Source organism: Tachyglossus aculeatus, chromosome 21 (assembly GCF_015852505.1).
Source record: "Tachyglossus aculeatus isolate mTacAcu1 chromosome 21, mTacAcu1.pri, whole genome shotgun sequence".
Classification (NCBI taxonomy): Eukaryota; Metazoa; Chordata; class Mammalia; order Monotremata; family Tachyglossidae; genus Tachyglossus; species Tachyglossus aculeatus.
The window spans coordinates 2,192,668-2,206,190 of record NC_052086.1 but is presented as its reverse complement, the minus strand read 5'-3'; positions in this window follow the sequence as shown (position 1 = coordinate 2,206,190).

Here is a 13,523-nt window from a genome sequence, read left to right as displayed (position 1 = left end):
AATCAACAAAGCTCCCAGAGAATTTCCAGCAGATCATAATGAATAATTATGGTATTGGTTAAGCGCTTACTATGTGCCCAGCCCTGTCTAAGCAAAGCTTTCCCATCCCCCCCCCCAGCTGAAACTCTAATGAAAGACTAAGAATAGCCACCCTGCAGATCAGCCTCTGGGGAGGGGCAAGGGAGAACAGGTGCAGAATGCCAGATGAGGGGTGGGGAAGCATCTTTTTTCCCTGCAAGCTCGCAGGAGGATGGAGAGGACACCAATTAAACCCCTCCTCCAGGTCAGACTGGTACATCAATCAATTAATCAATAGTATTTATTGAGGGCTTACTGTGTGCAGAGTGCTGTACCAACCATTTGGGGAAATAACACTATAACAGAGCTGGTAGGCATGTTTCCTGTTCACAACATGTTTACAAGCTCCTGTAACCCCCTCAGCACTCCCGGGTGTCAGTATACTTAGTTGTTTACTTGTCTCCTTGTGTTTATTTGTGACCCGGGGTCAAATTAGTCTTGACGGTGCTGATGTCTGGTTTGTATCAATTTGTATCTCTGAGCCTCAGTTACCTCATCTGCAAAATGGGGATTACGACTGTGAGCCCCACGTGGGACAACCTGATCATCTTGTATCCCCCCCAGCGCGTAGAACAGTGCTTTGCACATGGTAAGCGCTTAACAAATGCCATTAAAAAAAATGGTCAAACCCTGTCCATTCATCTCTTCCAATGAAAGATAAACTCCTTGAGGGCAGGAGTCATGTCTTCCCTTTGATGTTCCCACTCACTACAGTACTCTGCACAAAGTAGGCATCCAGTAATAATAATAATTATGGTACTTGTTGAGCGCTTACTACGTGCCAAGCACTGTTGTAAGTGCTGAAGTTGATTCAAGTTAATCAGGTTGGAGACAGTCCCTGTCCCACATGGGGCTCACGGGCTTAATCCCCATTTTACAGATGAGGCCCAGAGAGGTTATGTGACTTGCCCAAGGTCACACAGCAGGCACGAGTCCTTCTGATTCCCGGGTCTGTGCTAGTACAGCAAGGGTAGGCATCCAGTACAGCATTCTGCATGTGATAGACACATGGTAGGCGTCCAGTACAGTGTTCTGCCTGTCGTAGGAATCCAGTAAGCATTCTCCATGTCTTGGGTTGTCTTATGCTGCCGAGTCCTCTCCAACCCATAGCGACTCCATGGAGACATCTCTCCCGGAACGCTCCACCTCCGTCTGCAAACATTTTGGTAGTGAATCCGTGGAGTTTTCCAGGTGCAAATATGGATGAGGTTTACCATCGTCTTCTTCCGCGCAATAAACTTGATTCTCCACCCTCGACTCTCTCCCCTGCTGCTGCTGCCCAGCGAAGGTGGGTTTTGACTTGTAGTAGATTGCCTTCCACTCGTTAGCCACTGCCCAACCTAGGAAAAGAATGGATAGGCCTCCGCGTGATTTTCCCTCTCATAGCCGAGACTGGTAGATTACTGGAAACTCTCCAAGTGCAATTCTGAGAGGAGAGCACTCTGCAGAGTTGGTATAAAATACAGCATTTCTACACACAGTAGGAGCCCCGTACAGCCTTTCTGCTCACAGTAGTCACCCAGTAAAGTGCTCTGCACACAGTAGGTGCCCACTATATCACTCTGCAGACGCTAGTTAGTAAGGCCGTGATAGAAGTCGGCCTAACTTCCTCCTATCTTCAGCTTCTACATATTTATAATAATAATGATAGCATTTATTAAGCGCTTACTATGTGCAAAGCACTGTTCTAAGCACTCGGGGGTTACAAGGTGATCAGGTTGTCCCACGGGGGGCTCACAGTCTTAATCTCCATTTTACAGATGAGGGAACTGAGGCCCAGAGAAGTTAAGTGACTTGCCCAAGGTCACACAGCAGACATGTGGCGGAGCTGGGATTCAAACCCAAGACCTCTGACTCCAAAGCCCGGGCTCTTTCCACTGAGCCATGCAGCTCCTCTAATAATAATAATAATAATAATAATAATAATAATAATAATAATAATGGCATTTATTAAGTGCTTACTATGTGCAAAGCACTGTTCAGGTTATAAAGCCATCAGGTTACCCCTCAGGGGGCTCACAACCTTAATCCCCATTTTACAGATGAGGGCACTGAGGCCCAGAGAAGTGAAGTGACTTGCCCAAAGTCACACAGCTGACACCTGGCAGTAGGTGCCCACTATATCACTCTGCAGACGCTAGTTAGTAATGCCGTGATAGAAGTTGGCCTAACTTCCTCCTATCCTCAGCACCTACATATTTATAGTAATAATGATAGCATTTATTAAGTGCTTACTATGTGCAAAGCACTGTTCTAAGCACTGGGGGGTTACAAGGTGATCAGGCTGTCCCACGGGGGGCTCACAGTCTTAATCCCCATTTTACAGATGAGGGAACTGAGGCCCAGAGAAGTTAAGTGACTTGCCCAAAGTCACACAGCTGACAGTTGGCAGAGCCGGGATTTGAACCCATGACCTCTGACTCCAAAACCCGGGCTCTTTCCACTGAGCCACGCTGCTGCTGCTGCTTCTTTATCATCATCGTCAATCGTATTTATTGAGCGCTTACTATGTGCAGAGCACTGTACTAAGCGCTTGGGAAGTACAAATTGGCAACACATAGAGACAGTCCCTACCCAACAGTGGGCTCACAGTCTAAAAGGGGGAGCCAGAGAACAAAACCAAACCTACCAACAAAATAAAATAAATAGGATAGATATGTGCCAGACACATTAAGTACAAAGAGTGGAGTTTGGGTTGACTATTGTGATGTTATCAGGGAAGACTTCCTGGAGGAGAGGGAATTTTGGGACAGCTTTGGGGAAGGCTGTGGTTTGACAGATTGGGGTTGAGGAGTGTTCCAGGTTGGGGGAGCAGCAGAAATGAGGGATTAGGGAGTCGAGAGCAAGATACAGTTAAAAGGTTGGCTTGAGAAGAACAAGGAGTGTCATCTGGGAAGTGGTGGGAGGAGAGAGTATTGAGCATCTGGAATCAATTCCCACAGGAATCTGGGCAGTCAGAAATATCTCCTGGTCCAGAGGGGTTTGGGCAGATCAATAGGCGAGCGTATGCTTTGGGTCACTGAGGGAGAGTCAGGGATGGAGAGGGGAGAGTCAGGGGTTTTGGATGCTGGGTCACTGGGGAAGAGTCAGAGATTGAGAGAAGAGAATCAGAAATGTGTGCTGGCCTGGGCGGTGACACTGGGGAAAAGTCAAGGATGGAGAGAGGAGAGCTAGGAGTGCAAAGAGTCCCTCCAAGCTCCCTAGTGACCCCTCACTACAACAGGGAGGGGCTGGGGGGAGAACGGAATTGACTTAGAGGGGCATTGCTAATGGTCTTATATTCTTGCATCAAACCCAAGGAAGTTCCACCTTGGCCCTTTACAGCCCAAGGAATTCCGGACAAAACCTTCCTGCTCCTGCTAACCACCAGAATCAGGGATATTTAAAGGCTCCAAATAAGACACATGTTCACTACTTTCAAAGAGCTTACAATCTCATGGCACTTATAAGCTAACGACAGTCAAATACAGAGAGCCAAAGGAAGAAAAAGGTAGTAGCACAGCTATTTCATCCTGAAATAGCTGATTATAACAATTTAATAGAAAAATAAAATATACATATAGTATTTATTGAGTTCTTACTGCATCCAGAGCACTGCACTAGGTACTTGAGAGAGTACATAGTGGATAGAGCACGGGTCTGGGAACCAGGAGGTCATGAGTTCTAATTCCGACTCCTCCACTTGTCTGCTGTGTGACCTTGGGCAACTCATTTTACTTCTCTGTGCCTCAGTTACCTCATCTGTAAAATGGGGATTGAGATTGTGAGCCCCATGTGGGACAGTGACCATGTCCAACCCGATTTGCTTGTAGACACCCCAGCACTTAGTACAGTACCTGGCACATAGTAAGTGCTTAACAAATAGCATAATTATTATTAGTAGTACAGCACAGTAAAGTAGACACATTCTTCCCCACATCTACAGTGCTCTGCACACAGTAAGCACTCAATAAATACGATTGATTGAATGAATCTGCATTTTCCTCCTATCCTCATCATCTATGTACTTAGTGCCAGACACATTAAATGCCAAGAGTGGAGTTTGGGTTGACTATTGTGATTTTACCAGGGAAGACTTCTTGGAGGAGAGGGGATTTTTTGACAGCTCTGGGGAAGGCTGTGGCTTGACAGGTTTGGGTTGAGGGGTGTTCCAGGTTGGGGGAGCAGCAGAAATGAGGGATTAGAAAGTTGAGAGCAAGATAGTTAAAAGGTTGGCTTGAGAAGAACAAAGAGTGTGAACTGGGAAGTGGTGAGAGGAGAGAGTTCTGTTTTATTTTTGTTTATTAATGGTGCTTGTTAAATGCTTACTACATCCCAGGCACTGTACAAAACACTGGGATAGATAGAAGGCAATGAGGTTGGGGCTCACAGTCTAAGTCAAAAGGAGAAGGATTTAATCCCCATTTTACAGATGAGGTAACTGAGGCACAGCAAAGTGAATGACTTGTCCAAAATCCCACAGCGGGCAAGTGGGGGAGGTGGGATTAGAACCCACATCCTCTGACTCTCAAGCCCGGGTTCTTCCACTAAGCCAAGATGATAAGGCGGAGATAGGGGGGTGGACAGTCTTGAAACCATTGGTCAGGAATTTCTATCTCATGTGGAAAAGATGGGGAGTCAGTGGAGGTGGTTAGAGGAGGGGAGAGATCTAGAAGGTGATGATCAGGGTAGTGGTGTGGAATGTAGATTGAAGAGGCCAGAAGCCGGAGGCAGGGAGACCAGTGAGGAGCCTGCTCTTAGGGTTTGGGACCACTCTGATAAGGTGAGGGCTTGGACCAGGGTTGTGGCAGTTTGGGTGGAAAAATACGATCAGCTTCGGGAGATATTGTTGAGGAAGAACTGACAAGGTAGGGGAGGATGCTTCAATCCAGGTGTCATCACAGCTAGTCCCCTGTCTCTGGGTGAGACAGCCCAGACAGATGAGGGAAGAAGATTCCCCAAGAGACAGGTAGCAGCCCTGAGGTCTCTGTAATTTTCTCCAGCTGCACGGAAACACAGTATTTTGTAAACAGGTGACTAGTCAATACTATTACTAAGAGATCTGGGTGGCCTATTCCCTTTTTGTAAGGAGTTTTTTCCCTAAATCGCACCCAAATTCCACTAGTTGTAAGCCCAGCTGGCTGCCTCTTGCCCCTATCTCCCTGCCATCTTGATAATTCTTCAGAGTCTTGGAGAGACTGTGACTCAGTTTCCCCTTGGGCTTTCTCATTGCTGAACCACCAGCATTTCTCGGACCTCTCAGACTCCCTTCCCAGGCTCCTTGAGGTCTTCTGAGGCTGTGGGATCTGGAGCTGGATAGTAGGATCTGGGCAGTAGGGGTGGAAGGTGTGAGAGGTGGCCTATAGGAAAGAGGACCTGAATTCTAATCCAGCTTTATCATCTAACCTCTTTGGGCCTCAGTTTCCTCATCTGTAAAACTGTCAATGCTTTAATCAATCAATCGTATTTATTGAGTGCAGAGCACTGTACTAAGCACTTGGGAAGTACAAGTTGGCAACATATGGAGACAGTCCCTACCCAACAGTGGGCTCACAGTCTGAAAGACTTTAATATCGTACTCTCCCAAGCTCTGCACGCAGTAAGCACTCAAGAAATACGATCGATTGTAAAATGTACAATGTCCTCTCCTCAGAGAGTGAGCCCCACGTGGAACAGGGACTTTGACCATCCTGGTTATCTTGTATCTACCTCAGGGCTTTGCTCGTAGTTGTTGTTATTATTGTTGTTACTGGAGTTATGCAAGTTAGGGGTTGCAAAATCCTGAAGAGACTTTCTCCCAGAGGCTCCCCCCTTTTTCCCGGCCAGGGCAGCATTTTCGGGGAGCAGGTTGTGGGAGGGAGGCAGGGATTGAGCCAACATCTGAGCTCAGGGTCCCCCCACTGTTTCCCCCCACAGAGGACCTCCATGATTCCTTCTCCAGATTCCCATCTACTCATGCCAACCCCTCCCTCCCAGGATCCTGGTGGTTCTTTAGGCCCAACCATCCACAGGACCATACGTAAGAGTCGATCACCTCCAAGGTGACCCACCGTCCAGGCACTTTCCAAACGCCCTGAGCTTTAGCTGGTGGTGTTGTCCAGTGAGGCCTCACATGGGTGGCCCATCAATCAGTTAATCAATCGATTGTATTTACTGAGTGCTTACTGTGTGCAGAGCACTGTTCTAAGCACTTGGCACCTGGCCTGAGCCGGCACCCTAGACTCAGACCCCCTCCCCAAGACCCGCAAGCTGTCTCCCCAGCTGGTGAAACTGAGAGTCAGCATGGCCCAGAATAGCCCTCGGAAAAACCCAGCCCCCCAGGTGCTCCGGGCTCCAGCTGCAGGGAGGTGGAGAGGAGGCAGAGAGAAGGGAGGTGACCCCTGACGTGTCCTAGGGCCAGCAATCAATCAATTAATCAATCAGTGGAATTCATTGAGCGCAGTCCACCACTCTCCCTGTCTTCAAAACCCTCCTAAAATCACATCTCCTCCAAGAGGAGGACTAAGCCCTAATTTGCCCTAACCTCCTCTCTCCCCCACCCATACACGGGGCTGTGTACCCCTTGATACTCTCTTCATCATCATCAATCCTATTTATTGAGCGCTTACTGTGTGCAGAGCACTGTACTAAGCGCTTGGGAGGTACAAGTTGGCAACATATAGAGACAGTCCCTACCCAACAGTGGGCTCACTAACCCTTCAGTCAGGCAATCATATTTATTGAACGCTACCTGTGTGCAGCACACTGTACTATGCGCTGTACAATACAATAAATGGACACATTCTCTGCCCACAACGAGCTTACAGTCTAGAGGAGGAGGCAGACATTAATAGAAATAAACGACAGATACGGACGTAAGTGCTGTGGGGCTGTGGTGGGGGGATGAATAAAGGGGGCGAGTCAGGGTGACACAGAAGGGGGTGGGAAAAGAAAAGAGGGCTTAGTTAGAGAAGTACATTTATATTGTAGTCTCCCAAGCACTCAGTAATAATAATAATGGCATTTATTAAGCGCCTACTATCTGCAGAGCACTGTTCTAAGCGCTGGGGAGGTTACAAGGTGATCAGGTTGTCCCACGGGGGGCTCACAGTCTCAATCCTCACTTTACAGATGAGGGAACTGAGGCCCAGAGAAGTGAAGTGACTTGCCCAAAGTCACACAGCTGACAGGCGGCGGAGTCGGAATTAGAACCCACGACCTCTGACTCCAAAGCCAGTACCCCACAGCACTTAGGTACATATCCTTATACTCTACTCTTTATCTATAAATTATTTTAATGTCGGTCTCACCCTTTAGATTGTAAGCTCCTTGTGGGTAGAGATAGCATCTACCAACTCTACTACTTTCCCAAGTGCTTAGTACAGTACTCTTCACACAGTAAGCACCCAATAAATACCATTGGTTGATTGATTGATTGCAGAGCCCTGTGCTAAGTCCTTGGGAGAATAATAATAATGATGATGATGGTATTTGTTAAGTGCTTACTATGTGCCAAGGACTGTTCTAAGTGCCAGGGCAGATATGAGGTAATCAGGTTGTCCCATGTGGGGCTCGCAGACATAATCCCCATTTTACAGATGAGGTAACTGAGGCACAGAGAAGTGAAGTGACTTGCCCAAAGTCACACAACTGATGAGTGGTGGAGCCGGGATTAGAACCCACGGCCTCTGACTCCCAAGCCCGTGCACTTTCCACTAAGCCAAGCAGCGTGGCCTGTGGATAGAGCCTGGGGCTGGGAGTCAGAAGGTCCTGGGTTCTAATTCCGGCTCTGTCACTTGTCTGCTGTGCGACCGTGAGCAAGTCGCTTCACTTTTCTGTGCCTCTGTTAGCTCCTCTGTAAAATGGGGATTAAGACTGTGAGCCCCACGTGGGACAGGGACTGTGTCCAACCTGATTAGCTTGTATCTACCCCAGCACTTAGAACAGCGCTTGACACATAGTAAGCGCTTAACAAATACCATCATAGTTATAATACAATAGATAGACACCCTTCCCTGCCCACAAGGAGCAAACAGATTAAAACTGTAGACCTGTCCCTACCCCAGCCCCAGGACGCAGCTGGGCCCTGGTGTGACCTTCAGCCACTCTGCTAATGAACAGAGTTCCACTCACCATGGGCACCACTGTCCATGGGTGAGACGATACGGAGAGGGCTTGGAGCCCAGTCCGGCCTGGGGATTAATGATGGCATTTATTAAATGCTTACCATGTGCAAAGCACTGTTCTGAGCACTGGGGAAGTTACAAGGTGATCAGGTTGTCCCACGGGGAGCTCACAATCTTAATCCCCATTTTACAGATGAGGGAACTGAGGCACAGGGAAGTTAAGTGACTTGCCCAAAGCCCCTGGATGGGGCCAGGCCTTGGGGCTCCAAGCTTGGGAGACCCCAAACCCCAGATCCAGGCAGTGCCACGGGCTGGAAGCAGGGAGGTGGCAGGGGGTCTAGTTTGGGGTGCGTGTCCATTCAGGCTGGGCCCTGAATTTCCAGAAATGCAGAGGTCCATGGTGGGCCCAGCCTCCTCAGCTCCATGCGGGCCTCTGGTGACCCAGGCCGGGGGATTGAATGGAGATACACACTCCAGCCTCAACCCTGGGCTGACTGGGCATTGCTTGAGGAGTGGGATTGGGAGACATGACCTCCACACTTCCAGACTATTCTAACACCCTCTCCAGTCCCTACCCAGTCCCCCATTTCACTCTCTCCATGCCCTCCCCATGACTCCAAGACACTCCAGAAACCAGGGGTCCTCTCTGGCTCACGGAGGCTGGAGATGCTACCATTTCCCTCTGAAACCTGGTTTTGTCATGACAACTTTACAGGTCGGCCTGCTGTTTTCAGGCCCGGAATGTATGTGGGAGTGATCGTTGGGATGGGGAACCGTTGGCAGTGGGAGTCAGTGGGGAGGTTGTCTTTCTGATCTATTGTCCAGTGGTTCATTAGGTAGGAGAGAGATGAGCAGTGATGATGTGGACTGAAGGCCCACTGGGAGTGACACACTGTACCAAGCACTGGGGAAAGTGTGAGAGAAGAATTCTCTGCCCACAAGGAACTTCCACTATAGGGGGGGAGACAGCAGAGGTAATCACAGCGGAAGAGTCAGAAGAAATAAAATTAAATGTTCATTCGAGTATACAAATACCCATAAGTGCTAAGTCTAGCAGAAAAAAGCCCAGGCAAGAGTGTAGGATGGGCTGAGGAGATTCAGGGCCTAAGGAGATTCAAGGGCTAAGGAATTGTCGGGGGTAAGGAGATTCTGGGGCAGAGGAGATTCACAGGGTTGAGGAAATTTGGGATCTGGGTATATTCGGGTTTCGAGGAGACTCAGGGACTGAGCATATTCCGGGACTTAGGAGAATCAAGAACTATGGAGTTGTGGGGGCAAAGGAGTTTCAGAAACTGAGTAGATTCAGGGCGGAGGAGTTTTGGGTGCCAAGATATTAGGGACTTTAACAGATTTAGGGGCTGAGGAGAATTGGGGACGGAGGCGAATAAGGGTCTGAGAAGAATCAGAGTGCTGAGGAGTTTCAGGGGTTGAGGAGATTCAGGGGCTAAGGAGATTTGGGAGCTAAGGAGATTTGGGGATTGAGGAGGTTTGGGGTTGAGGAGATTTGGGGGCTGAGGAGTTTCAGGGGTTGAGGAGATTCAGGGGCTGAGGAGTTTTGGGGTCTGAAGAGATTCTGGGGCTGAGGAGTTTTAAGGGCTAAGAAGATTTCAGAGCTAAGGAGATTTGGGGATGAGATGCTTTGGTGGTTGAGGGGATTTGGTGGCTGAGGAGATTCAGGGGCTGAGAGGTTTTAGGGGATAAGGAAATTTGAGAGCTGAGAAGATATGGGGGTTGAAGAGATTCAGAAGCTGAGGAGTTTGGGGGGCTGAGAAGAATTAGGGGCTGAGGAGTTTTGGGAGCTGAGGAGTTTTGGGGGCTGAGAAGTTTCAGGGGGCTGAGGAGAGTTGGGGACTGAGGAGTTTTGGGGACTGAGGAGATTAGGGAGCTGAGAAGTTTCAAGGGGCTGAGGAGTTTTGGGGACTGAGGAGATTAGGGAGCTGAGAAGTTTCACCAGGCTGAAGGGTTTTGGGGGCTGAGGAGAATCAGGGCTGAGGAGTTTCAGGGGCTGAGGAGATCTGGGGGCTGAGGAGTTCGGGGAGCTGTAGATATTTGGGGGTTGAGGACCTCCCCAGCGCATAGAACAGTGCTTTGCACATAGTAAGTGCTTAACAAATAACATCATCATGATTATTATTTGGGGACTGAGGAGGTTTGGAGACTGAAAAGATTCAGAGGCTGAGGAGTTTTAGGGGCTGAGGCGATTTGGGAGCTGAGGAGATTCAGTAGCTGAGGAAGTTTGGGGGCTGAGGAGATTCAGTGGCTGAGGAAATTTGGGGGCTGGGGAGATTCAGGGGCTGAGGAGGTTTGAGGTCTGAGGAGTTTGGGGGGCTGAGGAGTTTCAGGGGCTGAGGAGATTTGGGGGTTGAGTTAGTTGGGGTAGGTATAAGTCTAGGAGGACTGGTTGGAGGCCTGCCCCGAGCTTGCCCATTCTCTGCCCTCACTGAACGATAAGTAACACTTCCCCAACTTCTGGGAAAGAGCACAAAATGGTGGGGGAGAATATGGTTGGGGAGGAGGCCTCTGGATGGGCTTAGACCAGGGCATGCCTGGAAGAGCAGGTGAGAGTGCTGGGAACTCAGAGGAGAGGGGCATGCCTAGCCTGGACAGGCTCCCCACCTCCTCTGTCCCCCGATCTCTGCAAAGCCATCTGCCCATCTTCTGGCACCCCTACACACATTCAGATCCAAACAATCAGTGACACCTTCGCACATATACACACCTACACCCATCCACACATAGGCCCAAACAAACACAGAGATACTCACTCACACACGCACTGATTCACTCACATATACTCACCTATACAGACACACACACTGAGGCCTAAACACATTCATAGACCCTCACACACAGACACACAGTCAGAACCACATACACACAAACACACTGACACACACGCTTAGACACACACACACACACAAATAAATACACAAACTCAGATACAAACACACACAGAGCTATCAAGATGAAGGATGAGGAGCTGGGCTCTAGGCCCCGGGGTGGGGACGTTGGGGAGATAGGAGGCGGAAGGGACACTAGTGACTCATATTCCGGATAAGGTGATGTAGTGGGTGGGGGGAATCCAGCCCCGGATTAAGCGGGAGGCCAGAGGGGAATACAGAAAGGAGAGAACCTTTCCTTGGTGGATGAGTGTCTGAAACTCCTAGAGGCAGGGGACTGGACAGAATGACCTCCAAGGTGCCCGTCCACCAACAGGGAGGGGCCAGAGAAGGAGACGGCTACCTCAGAATCTAAGGGACCACCTGGCTGTGGCTGCAGCCCACCCTGCTGCCCCCCGGGGAACCCCCAGCTAAAGTTAGCCCGAAACCAGAACGTTTGCACCCGGAAGGTGAGCGAAAAGGGGAAGCGAAAGGAGAGTCGGAGCCGATGGCCCGTGTCAGGAAGCAAACAAGTTATGGGGACGGCTGCCATTGGCCCCCGACCTGCTGTGATGGGCACGGGCGCTCAGCGGGGTGGGCCAGGGTCGTTTCGGCCGGATGTTTGTGCCTCCGGCAGCTGGCCCGAACATCGCTACCCCTTCCCCCACTTCCCCAGGGACAGCAAATGGCCACGTGGCAACTCCGAGGGCCCAGTTTGAGCTCAGGGTCCAAACTCCCTGATTGGGGCCTGGGCAGGGCTCGATCCCCTAGCCCTTTCTGGGGAAACTGAGGCACGGCTGGGGAGGCATGCAGGGGCACAGAACTGAGGAGAATTCAGTTCCAGAGTCATCGGGGTGGAAGCTGAGAGGTCTTCTTGACCTGGGGGAATAACAATGATGGCATTTGTTAAGCGCCTACTATGTGCAAAACACTGTTTTAAGCACTGGGGAGGATACAAGGTGCTCAGGTTGTCCCACGTGGGACTCAGTCTTAATCCCCATTTTACAGACGAGGTAACTGAGGCACAGAGAAGTTAAGTGACTTGCCCAAAGTCACACAGCTGACAAGCGGCGGAGCAGGGATTTGAACCCATGACCTCTGACTCCCAAGCCCGCTGAGCCACGCTGCTTCAAGAGCACGGACCGGGGAATCAAGGGACCTGGATTCTAATCACAGCTCTGTTTCTTGTCTGCTGCATGACTTTGGGCAAGTCACTTGATGCCTCTGAGCCTCTTTTCCTCATCTGGAAGCGGGGGATTGAATACTCATTCTGCTTCCTACTTGGACTGTGAGGCCTATGTGGGGTAGGGATGGTGTCTGATTTATCTTATATCTAACCCATTGCTTAGATATAACACATAACAAATGTCTCTATTATTACTCTGGGCCTCTTTTCCTCATCTGGAAGCGGGGGATTGTATACTCATTCTGCTTCCTACTTGGACTGTGAGGCCTATGTGGGTTAGGGATGGTGTCTGATTTATCTTATATCTAACCCATTGCTTAGATATAACACATAACAAATGTCTCTATTATTATTCTGGGCCTCTTTTCCTCATCTGGAAGCGGGGGATTGAATACTCATTCTGCTTCCTACTTGGACTGTGAGGCCTATGTGGGTTAGGGTTGGTGTCTGATTTATCTTATATCTAACCCATTGCTTAGATATAACACATAACAAATGTCTCTATTATTATTCTGGGCCTCTTTTCCTCATCTGGAAGCGGGGGATTGAATACTCATTCTGCTTCCTACTTGGACTGTGAGGCCTATGTGGGTTAGGGATGGTGTCTGATTTACCTTATATCTAACCCATTGCTTAGATATAACACATAACAAATGTCTCTATTATTATTATTATCATTATTATTACCTTCCATTAGAAGCCTCCCCACCTGGGTCCTGGGCCCTCTCATCTGCAGAGGGAGGCAGGGATGGGAGGAATCGGGGTAGCCCCTGGGCCAATGATTCTGAGCCCGTGGCAGGGAGTCCAGGCCCAACAGAGCCCAGGAATTGGGGGCTCAGGGAAAAAACAGGGGAACCACTACTCCAAGCCAAGAGCTGGGGGCATAGAGCCCCCCGTGGGACAACCTGATCACCTTGTAACCTCCCCAGCGCTTAGAACAGTGCTTTGCACATAGTAAGCGCTTAATAAATGCCATCATTATGATTATTATTATTACAGCCAGAGGCACCTCCCTTCTCTCCTTCTACTGCCCAGCCCGCACCCTCCGCTCCTCCACCGCTAATCTCCTCACTGTACCTCGCTCTCGCCTGTCCCGCCATCGACCCCCGGCCCACGTCATCCCCCGGGCCTGGAATGCCCTCCCTCTGCCCATCCGCCAAGCTAGCTCTCTTCCTCCCTTCAAGGCCCTGCTGAGAGCTCACCTCCTCCAGGAGGCCTTCCCAGACTGAGCCCCTTCTTTCCTCTCCCCCTCGTCCCCCTCTCCATCCCCCCGTCTTACCTCCTTCCCTTCCCCAC